The sequence below is a fragment of the Schistocerca americana genome, chromosome 9, assembly GCF_021461395.2.
Source record: "Schistocerca americana isolate TAMUIC-IGC-003095 chromosome 9, iqSchAmer2.1, whole genome shotgun sequence".
Lineage (NCBI taxonomy): Eukaryota > Metazoa > Arthropoda > Insecta > Orthoptera > Acrididae > Schistocerca > Schistocerca americana.
Window position 1 is genome coordinate 134642644 of NC_060127.1, and position 17199 is coordinate 134659842.

The following is a 17199-nucleotide window of genomic DNA, read 5'->3' on the forward strand; positions in this document are numbered from 1 at the left end:
TTTTTCCATTCGTCTGTAAAGAATTCGCGTTAGTATTTAGCAGCTGTGACTTATTAAACTGATAGTTCGGTCTTCTTAATTATAATAAAAACTATTAATGTGATTTGCTTCAGTTGTTGTATAGCATTCCGAGAACGCAGTATCCCTGAGACACCCTATATGAGACGAGTGCGCAGGACCCCACACGGTCTCCCCTGGTTAGAGCACCAGAAGCTGTGAGCGCACGCCGCGTCGGTACACAGGAAGTACCGCAGTGGTTGCGGCTGCCCGGACCTTGCACTTCTGACGCGCGGCAGCTGATCCAACGCGATGTGGGGGCTCTCTAGCTGTCGGCAGTCCGGAGTCGGCAGTGGGCGAGCGCGCAGAGCTGACACACACCTGTCCCTCCCACAGGACAGCGCCGGGCAGCACCACTTCACCTAGCAGTCGCCAACAGCTCTCGGACGAGTTCCTCTCAACGAAAGGTCAGTCTCACCCTAAAGTTACGGCTGACTACTGTGAGTCCAATCGCTCGTAAATGATGACTGCTCGATGAGCGAAATGCTGTTGTCGGTCAGGACGGCTGACACTGCTGGAGAGTAAACACTGGCAGCTCAGCTACCTGGAAGCAGGTTTTAGGGCAGTATGTGTCCGACAGTCGGTAAGTAAATTGAACAATGACAAATTGTGGTGTGCATACTGTAAGACCTTCGGTACACACACCATCAGATTATTTGACTTGTCGCTCTAACGAAGTAGGCGAGCGTCAGAAATATGTCTCGTGGTCTCATCGTGGCGTGTTTAACCTCCGCAGTTAGGTCAGACGATAGAAATGCCACTTGCACGCTTAGAGTAGCAGATTGACGGTGGCCAACTCTAAACAGAACTTGATTAATTTTCACGCACGTTTATTAAAACAATAAAAAGCATAGACATTATGTAACTTGATTCTGGATGCTGTTTACAATTGAAAATCTGAGGTTCCTTTGGTCTTGGTACGTTAATCTTATTCTCACATATCTCTGATACTTGACAAAGTGTCTATTCATTTATCTTCATGGCTACGTACAGGAATATGGTAATCTTATTAGGCGCAGACTGAAACTTGACTATAGACTGGTACAAACTAATGCAGACTGGTACAGACTGATGCAGACAAATGCAGACTAATGCAGACTGACTAATCGAAGGTCTGTACACTCGTTATAATACCTCGCGCGTTCATGTATCACTGCACGAGTGTGATCCACGAGGAGAAAAGGTTCTATGTTAGCAGCGATCTCATAGGCTGCGTTACATATTAATATGCGGATCGGCGGAAGCAGAATTTGGTCCGTCTCTAAGGCAGCGCCATCTCGTAGTGCGGAGATGGACGAGCACTGCGCCTGCACTGTTGTGCTTAGCAGGGCACGCTCTAGTGGGAAAGTTGTGTACGCGCTGACTACGAGGAACTATGTTCACAACACAAATAAACAAACTACAGTAATTTGCTAAAAAATTTTCATGGATAATAACTACCAGTAATCGCCACTATCCTGATTATTTACACAATCGAACTCCCACGTAGAAAGCATCATATCTCCGGAATTAAACTGAGGTGATAAAGGTAGTGAGATAGCGTTATTTACATATACAGACGGCTGTAGTATCGCGTAGACATGGTGTAAAAGGGCAGTGCATTGTCACAGCTGTCAACTGTACTCAGGTGATTCAAGCGAAAAGGTTTCCGACGTGATTATGACCGCACCACACGACTGGAATTAACAGATTTTGAAACCTGAGTGCTAGTTGGAGCTAGGCGCATGGGACATTCCATTTCGGGATTCGTAGTGGAATTCAATATTCCGAGACCCACGGTGTCAAGAGTGTGGCGAGAATACCACATTTAACGCATTGTCTCTCCCCATGGACAATCCAGTGGCCGACAGCCTTCACTTAACGACCGAGAGCAGCAGAGTTTGCATAGAGTTGTCGTGCTAACAGTGTAAAGTTCTGTAAAAAATGACAATAACTTTACGATCACGTTGATTGAATGTGTGATCTGTGGAATAAGTACTGAACTCGAATTGTCGTGTTGCGTGTTGTAAGTGCAAGTGGTGTGTTTACTCTGTGTTGTTGTTAGCAAAACTTCGGGCAATGCAACTCCCAATACCAATAAAGAAATACAGTCAATGCAAAACACATTGCCCTGTTAAAAACTGATAACTTTGGTACCTGTGCATCTAACAAATAAATTAAACTGTCTTACCTCTAGAGCAAAGCAGCAACGGTGGAATGCGACGTTTTCTGGTCTCTCTTATATATAGAAATGCTAGCCACAGGCTGAGCAGTGTGCAATGCTGACCGTAGCACTTTGAAATGCACATGAAATTCTTTTGGCTGATAAACGACAACATTTAAGAAAATCCAACTTCTTTAAAAAATATATGACCTAAACAGGAAGGCGGTACTGATTGTGGTGAATGACTAAAACTGAGTTTTTTTTAGCAAACTTTTATTGCAAGTTAAGTTTGGCTTTTCAAAAACCTCTGACAGTTTAAATTACATTACTCACAATTGATTCACAAACAATGATATTTAAACAGCAAGTATTATCTAGTTTCACTAATCCAACATAACGCAAATCATCAAATTACATACAGCTCTGTTAAAAAATATTAAAAACATTACAAAAGTGAAATATCTAACTAGCCCTTTTATCAAAACGTTTACATACATTCTGGAGTTACTCGACAATTAAAATTATTAGCCAACTCATCTATACTAATGTGCTGGCAAAAACAGAAATCATAATTATTTAATATCTTTATCTTGCTTGCATGAAGACTTCTGCTTCCGAGTTAAACAATAATGACATACCTAAATTAATCTAGCACGTGGTGGCTTCACACAGCACACCACAAAAACTGCCTACTCCATCGTCTTTCCCTCACAGGCAGCTACCTACTCTTACTCCAATATTATCTCAGGCCAGAAGCAGTAGCTTTGGCTCTTTGGTCAGGCACAGTCAGCGATACGCATTATTGAGCCTATCAGAGACATTCATTGTTTGTAGTATACTAGTTCCATTTTAATTTATTAATATTCTTATCTTATTCTGGTGCCACACACAAGTGTGCCCCAGTAGATTCCTTTCACAACTCTCCAGCGGGGTTTAACAAATTTGAATGAATCATAATCTGGTTATAATATGAGTAAATTGTCTTGTGAACAAGGTTGCTGAAAAATGAATCATGTAAAGCAGAATGAATATACAATCCTGTGCATCAAGGTAATGGCATAGGATTAGGCAAGGGAAAGGAAGAGTCATGGCTGAAGCCTATGAGCATGTTGAGTGACTGCATCATAAAGTCCATTTCTTTTTGTTTTGTGCAGGTTCAACAATCAATATGGATTGCATTCAGTGTACCAAGACATCTGAACATATTATTTTCCTCAGTCATGTGCCGAGGTACAAGAGGTATTCGGCAACAAATGTCCAACAACCATATTTGGCGATTAACATAATGTCAGTAATGTGATGACCAGCATCATCACTGCTCTTCATAGTAGAGATTCTTCTGAGAACCAAACGACATATATAGTCACTTAAGTATGAAAACCAGTAGTAAATTTCTCCAATACCATGAAAAGGGGTAGAAGACCGGGTAATTGAGTGCATGAGAAGGTAGCAAAGGTTAGGTAGTGGAACATGACCATTTCTACCTACGTCAACATTAAATATTCTATCTGATCAGAGGAAGTGCATCCACTGCGGCAAGGCTGTTGCAGTTTCGTAGAATAAATGCCGTAAAATTTCCTTTTCAAATTCTTCTACTGAAATAAGCGTGCGTATAATTTCGTTCATAATCGCTTTCGTATCCTTGGCGCCAAAACTTACCTTATTGGTATTTCAGTAGTTTCTCATTATTGCTATATGATGGAAATGGAAATTCAGTACGTATCATTCAGGCGTTACAGAGCTACAAAACACGTAAAAAAATAGACAAATTTAGTGTATCAGTGTCAAAATCGTGTGTAACGTCGTAGTCCAGGAAATCAAAAAGGTGAAAAATTAACTTCAGTGATAACAGAATCTGATATGTTGTATTTACGTAGTGCAATATAATTGATCCAGCTCTGTGTTTGGCTTGGCATAATATTTTTGAGATGAATGTAGATTTGCTTAATATTGGAAATCAAATTTTTCAAATACATCTGCTTGACAGTTTGGTGCTGACGGTATTCAGCTCTGGTGATTTTATTGTGGACTGATTTGCTGTTGATGATTTGGCGATTAATCTCGTAGGTTCTAGGCACTGCTGTTAAATCAGAGTGGCATTGCGAGAAAAAGGAAGTAACTTTGATATCGGTGGGCTTGATATATGCTGAGAAGAGTTTTGTTTTGGTCGGCGTAGCTCTACATTGCTTTGAAGTAAGCTGTGGCGTGCCGATGTGCGGCCGCTGCTGGTTTCAAGGACTGCATGGCGCTTACCTGCTGCAGATATCATAGTTTGTCTGCTTGTGGCCTCTATGTTTTCAATAGGCTGTACTACCGATTGACCTTGACCTTGAATAATTTGTAACATTGGAGGAGTCTCAGGGTTATCAGAGATGTTTTCAGTTTGTGTAGGATGACTGTGTGCGGTCGACATAACGGAATCTGTGTGTTTGCTTGTATTAAATAAACGGTGAATTGAATATAAAATATGTTCTTCCTCTTGCGTAGACTGCAGAGAAAATAATTTGTTACCGATTTTGGCATTATCCATACGGGCTGTCTCGTTAGATAGAACTGATTGATCTTAAATAATAAAATTCTTTCACACCAAATGATCTCTGCATATATACTGGTCTTCCGAATATGTCTCCCAAAACGCCACTTCCGTGGCATAGGCTTTTCTGTACTGGTGCTGAAAGTATTATTCTAAGCGGTTTCACAAATCTTATCTGAAATATCACAAATGTTACTTGACAGTTTAAGGTCATCTGTGCCAGAAGATAATTTTTTTTATGAAAGCTGCTGCCAGTTGTAGTTCTCTAACGTAAACAGAGCGAATGTGCTGTTCGTTAGTATTAGAAGTGGGTTGTGAAATAAATTCGAACTGTTGTGGCCATCATTCCTACGGGCTGTGACATCAGATTGAGCTGGCTTATCGTCGATAATAAAATTGTTTGCTCAAAATAAAATCTGTATCCTTGCTGAAATTCTGAATGTGACTTCCACGAAGTCGCTGTGTTTTATTTTATGTAGTAATGGACTTTATATCGTTCTGACTGTAGGTTGTCATGATTATACGTAGCTGCTTTGAAAGAGATAAACGGAATGGTGATATACTGCGTGATTTCATAGAAATCCGCAGCAATAGTAGACCGAACAGAAGTGTTGTTAGAAAAATTTTGATTCTGAGAATGGACTGCTAAGTATTTCAGTGGGCTGTGACTGGTATACGTAGTTTGATTTTGCGTTGTATTAGTTGCACAATTCAAAGATTGAGTGTAAGGGAAATCGTCTTGTTCTTCAAAAAATTTAGCGTTGTGACGCAATGACAATCTAATATTTCTGGTACGCGTCACGGAAGGAAACAACTCTGTTCTGTGTTGAGACTGAATGTACCGTCTGATGTTTGATTGTTCGCATCATTAATCTGGGGGAAATAAAAGTTATTCGTTGAAAATTGATTTTGCTGTATGGATCTGGTTTGCAAATCGATCGGTGGGAAATAGCATTCGTCAGCACAAAGGTTGACTGAAGCAGAAGTGTTTGCACACAATGAGGCGGAAAGCAGTGGTGTGAACGGGAAGGTTTTCATGACAACAGGCGCCGTTGTGTGTGCCATTTATCGGCTGACGGAAAACTTCTTTACTGTCAGTGTTATCATGCTTAATATGTGGCTTGGTAACTTCACAATTAACTGTTACAGACTGCGTGAGTGGCTCAACAGAGCGGTCATGTGAGTCACTCCAGACGGTATTGTCGTTGGTATCAATGAAATGTAATGAAATTTCTGACGTGAGAAAGCTTCATCAGATTTGGTAGGCACAATTGGTTCATTAATGTTTCCGGTGATTATCAAATTGCTGTTGCTGACGGTAGCGTTGGAGGAAAAACTGACAATTTCATGGTGCTTAATAGAGGTCATGGTTAATTCCTCAGTAAAATATTGCTCGGTGTTGTCGATAAAATTTTCAATAGAATGTGGGGTTGCGACGTGGCAACTTCTGTAACGGAAGCTATACAAGCGCCAACATGCACTTTAAGACGTGCATCTGACCGAGTGTCTTGTTGATCTATTCTTTCATTAACTGACTGTATTTCATCTGTAAGCTTTTTATATGTTTCACTACATTCATGTCTTAAAGCATTCCGCTATGCCGGAATCGACAGTCTGAGCAGATGGTAAATCAGGGGATATCATACCGTCAGGAAACTGTACATTACTCTGGGAAGCGGAACTCACGTCTTCTGTGGTGCTTTGCAACTGTTGCGAAGCAGTGTGGTTACTGGGATGAGAAGTTCCGCCTTATGCAAGACACCTTTTTTCTTTTGGTGTCTTGCATAAGGCGGAACTTCTCATCCCATTTTCTTAGCAAGCACGGAGACAACAAGAAGAACTGCACCACAAGATGATTATAGTGTGGTTACTGTCATTCTCAACACTGTTGTCAATAATAGGAAAATCGTCTATTTCGGTATCTCTAATTGTCAGATTACGCGCCGGAAACTTGACACTTTTGCGCGGCGTCATATTAAATACAGAGTACAAACCCAAAGACAAAATTTCAACACTCAATTCAATGAAAGAAAACAAGGTGGACCATAAGAATGCCGATGAACTGTGGAAGGAATTTTGTACAAGTTAGTAAATTGCGTTGTGCCAAAAAATATCTAACTACTATTATTTCCGCAGAGAGGTGGAGAGAAATATATATATATATATATATATATATATATATATATATATATATAAAAGAAAATAACTTTACGATTACGTTGGTTGTCTGGTAAGTGGAATAAGTACTGAACTCGAATTGTGTTGCGTGTTGTAAGCACAAGTGGTGTGCTTAACTCTGTGTTATTGTTGGCAAAACTTTACACGAATTGATTGGACACTGCAACTCCCAATCCCAATAAAGAAATACAGTCACTGCAAAATACATACAACCCCTTAGACACTGAATCATCTGGCGCTGTTCAGAACTGATAACTTTGGTCCCTGTGGACCTAACAAATAAATTAAATTGTCTTACCTGTAGAGCAGCAACGGTGGAACGCGATATATTCTGGTCCCTCATAAAAAAAAAAAAAAAAAAATGTAAATGCTAGCTACAGGCTCATCAGTGTGCAATGCTGGCCCTAATACTTTGAGATGCACATGAAAGTCTTTTGACTGATAAACGAAAACATTTACGAAAACCCAACTTCTTTAAAAAAATATGTGACCTGGACAGGGAGGCGATCCTGATGGTGGTGAGTTACTAACACTGAGTTTTTTTTTAGCAAAATTATACTGCAGGTAAATTTTGGCTTTTCAAAAACATCTGACAATTGAAATTACGTTACTAATAATGGATTCACAAACAATTAGATTTAAACAGCAAGTATTATCTAACTTCACTAATCCAACATAAATGCAAATCATCAAATTACATACAGCTCTGTTAAAATTATTAAAAACAATACGAAAGTGAAATTGAAATACCTAACTAGCCTTTTTAAAAAACGGTTTACGTACTTTCTGGGGTCACTCAACAATCACAAATTATCAGCCAACTCATCTATACTAACGCGCTGGCAAAAACAGAAATAATAATTATTTAACATCTCTACCTTGCTTGTATGAAGACGTCTGCTTCCAAGTTCAACCATATTGACATACCTAAATTAATCTAACACTTGGTGGCTTCACACAGCACACCGCCAAAACTCCTATTCCATCCTCTTTCTCTCACAGACAGCTACCTACAACTGTGCGCCAAGCGCTCTCTTACTGCAATGCTACTGTCTTAGACCAGAGGCAGTAACTTTGGCTCTGCAGTCGTGCACAGTCAGCGTTCCGCATTATCGAGCCTATCAGAGAAGTTCATCGTTTATAGTATGCTAGTACTATTTTAATTTATTAATATCCTTATCTTATTCTGGTGGCGTCCGCCCCCGGTAGCTGAGTGGTCGCCGGTACGGTAGCTCAGCCTATTCGGTCGGAGGTTTAGCTACCCTCTGTTAAAAAAAAAAAAAAAAAAAAAAAAAAGAGTGAACGGCTGAAGGAACAACTTGAACGGATGTCATGCGACGTCCGCCTCGAACATATACAACGAACAATATAGACCAAAATGAGATTAAAAAAAAATGACCACTTTTTTCTTTCTTTCATTTCGAAAGCTTCTATTCTCTTCTTGTCCAAACTATTTATCGTCCATGTTTCACTTCCATACATGGCTACACTCCATACAAATACTTTCAGAAACTACCTCCTGACACTTAAATCTATACTCGATGTTAACAAATTTCTCTTCTTCAGAAACGCTTTCCTTGCCATTGCCAGTCTACATTTTATATCCTCTCTACTTCGACCATCATCAGTTATTTTGCTCCCCAAATAGGAAAACTCCTTTACTATTTTAAGTGTCTCATTTCCTAATCTAATACCCTCAACATCACCAGACTTAATTAGATTCCATTCCATTATCCTCGTTTTGCTTTTGTTGATGCTCATCTTATATCCTCCTTTCAAGACACTGTCCATTCCGTTCAACTGCTCTTCCAAGTTCTTTGCTGTCTCTGACAGAATTACAATGGCATCGGCGAACCTCAACGTTTTTATTTCTTCTCCATGGATTTTAATACCTACTCCGAATCTTTCTTTTGTTTCCTTTGCTCAATATACAGGTTGAATAACATCGAGGAGAGGCTACAACCCTGTCTCACTCCCTTCCCAATCAATGCTTCCCTTTCGTGCCCCTCGACTCTTAGAACTGCTATCTGGTTTCTGTACAAACTGTAAATAGCCTTACGCTCCCTGTATTTTACCCCTACCACATTTAGAATTTGAAAGAGAGTATTCCAGTCAACATTGTCAAAAGCTTTTTCCAAGTCTACAAATGCTAGAAACGTAGGTTTGCCTTTCCTCAATCTTTCTACTAAGATAAGTCGTAGGGTCAGTATTGCTTCACGTGTTCCAACATTTCTACGGAATCCAAACTGATCTTCCCCGAGGTCGGTTCCTACCAGTTATTCCATTCGTCTGTAAAGAATTCGCGTTAGTATTTTGCAGCTGTGACTTATTAAACTGATAGTTCGGTAATTTTCACATCTGTGAACACCTGCTTTCTTTGGGATTGGAATTATTATACTCTTCTTGAAGTCTGAGGGTATTTCACCTGTCTCATACATCTTGCTCACCAGATGGTAGAGTTTTGTCATGACTGGCTCTCCCAAGGCCGTCAGTAGTTCTAATGGAAAGTAGTCTACTCCCGGGGCCTTGTTTCGACTCGGGTCTTTCAGTGCTCTGTCAAACTCTTCACACAGTATCGCATCTCCCATTTCATCTTCATCTACATCATCTTCCATTTCCATAATATTGTCCTCAAGTACATTGCCCTTGTATAGACCCTCTATATCGTAGTAGGGCCTATACCAAACTCTCGCTGTTCTACCAGATGCATAACGTTATCTTTTGTGGATGCGAGCAGATCTTTATACGGAGAGTCGCTGCCTTGAATGGCCTCAACCACTCCTTTGTTTTCGTTATGTTAGCATAAAGACACCATTTCTCGTCACCAATAACGATACAGGGCAGGAATGGTCTGTATTGTTCACGAGCCAATTAGGGACGAGCACGCAGAGAAGCAGACATGGCCTCCCGCTGGCTTCTGTGATACTGGCTTAGAGCATGTGGTACCTATTCACCCGACTTTTGAACCCTCCCCACTGCATGTAAATGTCGCAGGAAAGCGGAATGATGACAACTCATCACATTTGCCAGTCGCCGAGTAACTGACGTGCATCATTGTGCAACAGTCCGTTTAAACGATATTCGTCAAACCCCGAAGGTCTTGCTGAACGTGGAGAGTCACTAATATCAAAACGATCATCCTCAAAACGAGAAAACCATTTTCCTGCGATGCTCTGTCCAATGACATTATCCCCATACAGGGCGTAAATGTTTCTGGCTGCCTTCGCTGCTGTCGCACCTCTGGGGAACATGTCGGAAATGATCCGATTTCTCCACTTGTAGCTTTCTCAGATCCACCCATTATCTGCAAATGAGTAGACTCAAATAGCAACAGTGAACTACAAATAAAAATATCGATAAATAAACCCATAGCGCCAGAATTCCGACATGTGAAAAGAAAAAACGCTGTGAACTTTTGCAGCAACCTGATATTTAAGTGTTAGGAAGTCGTTTCTAACGGTATTTGTCGAATGTATATGTGGTGTCACCGCCAGACACCACACTTGCTAGGTGGTAGCCTTTAAATCGGCCGCGGTCCGTTAGTATACGTCGGACCCGCGTGTCGCCACTATCAGTGATTGCAGACCGAGCGCCGCCACACGGCAGGTCTAGAGAGACTTCCTAGCACTCGCCCCAGTTGTACAGCTGACTTTGCTAGCGATGGTTCACTGACAAATTACGCTCTCATTTGCCGAGACGATAGTTAGCTTAGCCTTCAGCTACGTCATTTGCTACGACCTAGTAAGGCGCCATTACCAGTTACTATTGATGCTGTAAAGGACTTATGACCTAAGATGTTGAGTCCCATAGTGCTCAGAGCCATTTGATGCTGTAAAACATGTACCGTCAAGAGCGATGTTCACCAGTTATGGATTAAAGTTAAGTATTCCAGAAGCTACCTACGTTTTTTACTAGTCTCATTTCCGTGTCCTGTTCCAGACCTCACGCCAGCCTGCGTGAGCTTAAACGCGTGCCTTTCGGCTTCCTCATCGTGGGTTGGCTGTCTTGCCAATCCACAACAGTATAGCCTTTCACAGAAGTGAAACGTGGACAATAAAGAGTCCAGAGAAAAGGGCAAGAGAAGTTTCTGAAATATACTGCGACAGAAGAATGCTGAAGATTAGATGCGTAGAACCAGTAATTAATGACGACGTACAGAACCGGACTGGGGAGAAAAGAAATTTATGGCACAACCTTACTAAAAGAAGGAATCTGTATATAGGATTCATCATGAGGAATCAAGGAGTCACCAGTTTGGCAAGCGACGGAATTGTATGGCAAAAACTGTAGTGGGAGACCTGGACTGGAGAACAGTAAGCACGCTGGCTTGGTTGTAAGTTGCATAGGAATGGAGAGAGTTACACAGGACAGACTGACATGGATTGAAAGCGACACAACGACAGAAATCTGCTGGGGCATGTCAAGCATGTGGGTAAACAGAGACTCATCTGACACACCGTGCTTTCTCGAAGAAACTAACTGATGTAACAGTAGTTTGTACTGGAACTTGTTGAAGTCGCTTTAAAGATAATTTTCGGTAGTATTACGGTATATTGATAATTTTTACTTATGGACCGTGTGACAGCAACTGAATAAAACACAATTTTAGTGCCGTACGCGTTTCGCCTTTATTTTGTGCAAGGCATCATCAGAGGCAGGTTGCGTGGACAGTTTCTTACATATTGCTCTCCCGTTGTATTTTTGGTGTTGTTCTTATGTATGCCAATTTGAGGTCTTTTTCCCCACATTCCACGGCACTATGAACTGAACGCTTGTTTCAATGCAATAGAAACCAAAAAATTGCATTAAAATAAGCGTTCAGTTCATAGTGCTGTGGAATGTGGGAAAAAACCGCAAATTGGCGTTCATAAGAAGAAGAACAACACCAAAAATGCAACGGGAGCGTAACATGTAAGAAATTGTCCACGGAACCTGCCACTGATGATGCCTTGCAGAAGGCTAAACGCGTATGGCACTAAAATTGTGTTTTATTCAGTTGCTGTCAGACGGTCCATAAGTAAAAATTATCAATATACCATAATATTACACGCAACTGAGGAAGACAGGACTACAAAGGTTGAATAATTTTCGGTAGTATTAAACTGGAGAAGCAGCTCGTAAGAGATATGGAGAAAGGTGTGTAGTTTTGCTCTAGATTTACACCTTTCTTGTGCTGATATCATTGAGTGATACTCAGATAGGTAATAGTTGATTAGAATCTTTTTCTACCTTGACGATCCGGATATAAAATTAGTTTGACGTAGCATTACTTCATTTATCAATTGGATTAAAAAATGGACGGATTATATATTGGGAACAATTTTATGATGATTACTAGCTGACAAACCCGTCATTGCCCGGCTGTTCATTTTGTAAATTTTCTGTTAGAAACGAAAACAAAAAATTGTTTGCGGTGTAATGAAGCAATTTCATTTTCATGTATTCGTAACAACATCTATGCAATTCTGAAACCAATGTACAAAGAAATATGCATAATGTACAAATGTACAAGTATACAATCCAAATTAAGAAACGTAGCACACAACATGCAAATTTTCTATGATGTTTATTTAACTCAGTGTTTATGGCGCCACCTCTCTTGAATTATGTTTCGTAAATGATATATCTGTGGAGGTATATTCAGCGGCATATGTGGATACTATTTGCGAAATACGTTGCGAACAGCTTTAGTAGTAAAGAAGTAATAAATTTAAACGTCATGCGTTACTTTTTCACGCACCTCACTATTTATGACGTCATATCTCCTCAGCTATGTGTCACAGAATGATAGAATTTCGTAGGTACATTCAGCGGCGTACATGAATACTGTCTGAGAAATATGTTGCGAATAGAACTAGGAGCAAAGAACTAATAAAGTTAAACTCATCCACAATGCGGCAGTTTTCTATGCATCTCGGTGTTTATGTCGTCATATCTACGTGTAGTACCGAGATATAATTTTCTAGGTGTATTTGTTGGTGCATATATGTGGTTATTGCCTGCGAAACGTATTGCACAAGTAATAAATTAAAACGTCGTACGTGATACGGCAGTTTTCCACCTATGTCATTGTTTACGACCATTAGGTGGTTCTTCCCCCTACTGCCATTGTTGTCTCGCAGTAAGGTACCTAGTTTGATTGAAATCCGTGCTGTGATTTAGGAGGAGATGTCTAACATACACACATACGTACTTCCATTTCTATATTATGGATCAGAGTGTTACAAATTAGTTACATGGTATCATTAGATAATAAAGATTAGGATTTCTTGCGCTTCAGGGAATTAGTGATGGACGATGCAGCTAACACGAGCACTTAGCTGTAACTACTCTGGACATACGGATCTGAGTCTACTGGTAAGCAGTGCAGTTATAAATGGCATGCAGATCCATGTTAATTTCATACAAATAATTTGTAATGCACATCTTGAAGAAGATCCGTAATATGTTAAGCGGCAATTCATGTAACAAGAGAGACTGTAGTATTAAATTATTTTATACCTTCTTCACGTAGTAGTTAGCTCCGTTTGCGACAGACGCTACATGGCAATCCTCATACAAGATGGCAAATACATGAATAGCAATAAATGTCTGAACTGTTCATCGTGCATGTAACGCTTTAATACTAAGTTACACTCAGGGCGAACACCTTCAGAAAACCTAACACTTAAATCAATATTCGATGCTAACAAACTTATGTCCTTCAGTAAAACGCTACTTGCTATTACCAGTCTACAATTTACGGACTCTCTTGGTCTGTCATTAGAAGTAATTTTGTTCCAGAATTACAACAATCTTCTCCTAAGTTTAGTGTCTAATTTCCTATATTTCCCACAGCATTGTCTGATTCATTTCGACTCTATTCCATTACCCTTGTTTTATTGTTGACAGTGCTCATCTTATAACCTCTTTCTAAGACACTACCCACTCCGTGGACTGATTTAAGTCATTAGCTATCTCTGACTTAATTACTATGTCAAAACTATAATTAAGAACTGAAAAGTTATATTTTAGTAGTACCATACCATGAAACGGGACACACTTAAAATGTCCTAGTTATGGACTAGATAATACAACTTTTCTCGAAAAAGGAAAATCGAAATAACAAGAAGAATCCAACTGGGGGATACTCTAATATCACAACAAAGAGAGTTTTGATAAGTGGAACGTTGTGTGAAGAAATGACAACACTACTTAATGGCAGGAAAGGTGCTGCACAACTACATTATGGTCGTACAAATAAATCTTGAGTGTGTCACAGATAAAATACAGTGAGTAGAACGTTGTCTATAATTTCCACACAAATCGTACTGCAGTTCTTCAAATGGTTCAAATGGCTCTGAGCACTATGGGACTTAACAGCTGTGGTCATCAGTCCCCTAGAACTTAGAACTACTTAAACCTAACTAACCTAAGAACATCACACACATCCATGCCCGAGGCAGAATTCGAACCTGCGACCGTAGCGGTCACGCGGTTCCAGACTGAAGCGCCTAGAGCCGCACGGCCACACCGGCCGGCGTACTGCAGTTCTAACAGTTTATCCTCCATTTTATTAAATCAGTACTTTGAACGTTCCATTTAAAGAACAGGGAGGCAAATCGTGAATTAAATGTGACATGGAGAGGTGAACGTCTCGAGAATTGTAAATCGCCCAAATATCTTAGTGTCACGTTGGATCGCACACTGACCTATAAACATCATTGTAATGCCACAAGGGAAAAAGTCTCAACTAGAAACGTCATCAGGAAACTAACCAGCGGATCCTGGGGTGCAAACCCAAAAGTCGTGAGAACTTCGGCCCTTGCGCTCAGTGTGTCAGCCGCGGAATACGCCGCTCCAGTATGGTCTGCATCAACACACGCGAGAAAAGTTGATGTCGCGGTGAATGAAATGGCACGGATTGTTACCGGATGCATGAGGCAAACCCCACTGCACAAGATGTACTTAACCATGGGGATCGCACAGCCCAAAATACGACGTGACATCGCTGCCGAAGCCGAAAAAACCAAGCAAGAAAAGGACATGCGTCACCCTTTATATGGACACCAGCCTGCTGACCGACGGCTTTGTTCGAGGAAGAGTTTCCTGCCACGTACTCGAGCCCTGGAAGGGTCGACTGCAGAGAATCGTCTGAAAAGGGGGGAAATCGACCTGAGAAATCCCCATAAAGATGTAAAAGAAGAACTGGCGCCTGGTGGAGACCTACCACACAGTCTGGAAACCCCAAACCGCATGAGGGAAGAAGTGCCAAAATGCAAGACAAACCTGCAGCAGTGGGGTTTTCTAAAAGAGAATGAGAACAATCTCTGTCTGTGTGGTTCTGTCCACGATCCTCAACACCTGCATATTTAGACCAGCCCTGCACAATGAATGACTTATGGGAGGCAAATGACAAGGCCATATTGGCTGCTGATTTTTGGAAGTCTGAAGTCTATTTCCGGACACGGAAAGTAAGTACTTTGAGCAAGCAGCAAAGGAAACTAAGCAGATACGTGGAAAATGAACTGAAGCTCAGTAACATTTGACGAAAATATTGTAGTTATTTCGAAGTCAGTAAAGGACTTAGAAGATTAGTTTGACGACATGAGTAATGTCTTCAAAAAGCATTATCAGATAAATGTCAACTAAAGCAAAAGAGGTGTTATGAGTTGTAGAGGTCACTAAAATCAGTCTATGTATTATAATGGACGGGGCAGACAGGATATAAATCAAATTGGCAATAACAAGAAAAGTACTTCTATGGAAGAGTAATACGTAAGCACTGAATATAAATTTAAGTTCGAGAAGTCTTCCTTGCAGTTGTTTTTCTGGAGTGCAGCCACATATGGAAGTGACATTTGACGATAAACAGTATAGGCAAATAGGGAATAAAAGTTTTTGATGTATGGTGCTACAGACCAGTGTCGAAACGTACATGGGTAGGTCGAATAACAGCAGAGAAAACAGTTTTAAAATACAACTTGGCAAAAGGAAGGGAGTTGCCGCAGGACATATACTGAGGTGTAAAGAAATAGTGCATCCGATGGTGGAGGGGTGTGTAGGGTGTAGTAGTTTTAAAATACAACTTGGCAAAAGGAAGGGAGTTGCCGCAGGACATATACTGAGGTGTAAAGAAATAGTGCATCCGATGGTGGAGGGGTGTGTAGGGTGTAGTAGTTTTAAAATACAACTTGGCAAAAGGAAGGGATTTGCCGACAGGACATATACTGAGGTATCAAGAAATAGTGCATCCGATGGTGGAGGGGTGTGTAGGGTGTAGTAGTTTTAAAATACAACTTGGCAAAAGGAAGGGATTTGCCGACAGGACATATACTGAGGTATCAAGAAATAGTGCATCCGATGGTGGAGGGGTGTGTAGGGTGTAGTAGTTTTAGATGGAGACCAAATGTTGAATACAGTAAGCAGGTTCAAGTGGTTTTAGATATGCAGCAGTTACGCAAAGGATTTGCACTGTTTAGACCAGTGCGTATTAAAGCAGTGGTATTGAACTGGTGGCCAGACTGAATGCCACAACAGCAACAGCAACAAAATTATCTCAGGCATAGGTTCAAAAAAATAGTTCAAACGGCTCTGAGCACTATGCGACTTAATTTCTGAGGTCATCAGTGGCCTAGAACTTAGAACTAATTAAACCTAACTAACCTAAGGACATCACACACATCCATGTCCAAGGCAGGATTCGAACCTGCGACCGTAGCGGTCGCTCGATTCCAGACTGTAGCGCCTAGAACCGCACGGCCACTCCGGCCGGCTATCTCAGGAAGAGGAAAAACGGCTCAGTTCACTTTGAAATAGCTAATGTGCGTACGTAAAGATCAAATAAATAAAAAATATCCCCGCGATACAGACAGACACGTGACACTTGATAACCAGTCTCGTCATGATAATAGGAAAACAGCTCCACTAAGACTTTGCTAGCACAGCGTCGTAGAAACACGTGGCACGACTAAAAGAAGGAAGCTGTTGGCAGGACTCATCCGGAATCGCAAAGGCATAGTCAGTTTGGTAATGCAGGAAAACGCTGACACACAACTGTGCTAGAAACCCAGTGAGGGTTACTAGTGCGTCCCCTGTAGGGAATTACGGCGAAACCCGCGAATAATAAGTCGTATTACCGCACTACTACCCCCCGCCACCCCCCCCCCCCCCCCCTCACCACCACCTGCTCATCCCTCGACAAATGCACCACCCGTCTCAAGACGCACCGTTTAGAATGCGGATATTTTTCTTTAGGTGGTGTGGCGTTTATGCCACATCTCCGCCTACGTTTCACTACGTTTTTATT

The 17199-nt window shown here is 41.0% G+C and overlaps 1 protein-coding gene across 1 annotated transcript in view; it reads left to right on the forward strand.

Annotated features, from left to right (window-relative positions):
• Positions 1-324: 324 nt before the first annotated feature.
• Positions 325-17199, forward strand: part of LOC124550982 (4-coumarate--CoA ligase 2-like) — a 272580-nt gene continuing 255705 nt past the window's right edge. The window contains exon 1 of the mRNA XM_047125802.1: positions 325-464. The gene's annotated coding sequence lies outside the window, so the exon portion shown is untranslated. The remainder of the gene's footprint in view (positions 465-17199) is intronic.